We start from the raw sequence: 957 nt of genomic DNA, 5'->3' as shown, positions 1-957 counted from the left end.
GCACCGGGCAGAGAGAGAGAGAGAGAGAACGCGCGTTGCACGCTGGTGTGCACGCGCATCGGCGTGTGCATGTAGGTGCGCGCCCTGTCACTTCACTCCGTGTCTGCTGCATACGCGTGTGTCTGCGTGTGCCTATGTCTAGACATGCGCATGCATGCGTGCACTCCGTGTGCACGTATGTAAGTCGCGTGTCTGCCTGTGTCGGAGCGCACCTGTACACGCATGCTTGTGCACACACGTAGGTCCCCCTTCTGCAATTTGGGACCGTTACTCCTTGCCCTGTCGCCTGCAGTGACCACAGGGTAGGGCTACGCACAGGACAAGCGTGCAAAAATCCCAAGGCTCGCATTTAACCGACAAGTGTGGGCCTAATTATGTGCCATGCACCCTCCATGAACAAGGTAGGGGAGAACAGCATCGGGCAGGGACCCCGTGGCACAAAGCATCAGGGCAGCATCAGGGCAGAAAGCATCAGGGCATCTTTCAAGAGCTCTTCAACCCACAGGCAGATTGGAAAAAAAAAAATAAAACCCCAAAAAATGAGATGAGTTTATTCTCGCTTCCCACTGGGTATGCGCTCACCTGTCATTTCCATCCCAACACCGGCCCTGTGCAAGCCACCACTTGGGTGAATTTGAACGTGCCAGCTTGGAAATCTTTGGGCGGCGCAGAACAAGCGAGCAGAAAAGGACCCCTGCCCAACAGGGTTTTGCAGGAAATCAGCTCGGGACAATCCCTGCAGAATCGACCAGGGAAATCGCCTGCTCCACCCAACAGGCGCGCACACACGCACACACCCAGCTTTGCAAATCTCAGCTAATTTTTCAGTGGCTTTCACAGCCAGACTGCTTAACTGCAAACATCAGAGAGCGTTTTCTACCTGTCATGGAAGCTTCTGCTTCTCCCTCACTATAAATAAAATTTTTAATTTAAAAAATTAAAAAAAAAAAAAACCCT

This window comes from Alligator sinensis, unplaced genomic scaffold, assembly GCF_000455745.1.
Source record: "Alligator sinensis unplaced genomic scaffold, ASM45574v1 scaffold1398_1, whole genome shotgun sequence".
NCBI classification, from domain to species: domain Eukaryota; kingdom Metazoa; phylum Chordata; order Crocodylia; family Alligatoridae; genus Alligator; species Alligator sinensis.
Note: the sequence above shows the minus strand (reverse complement) of the source record.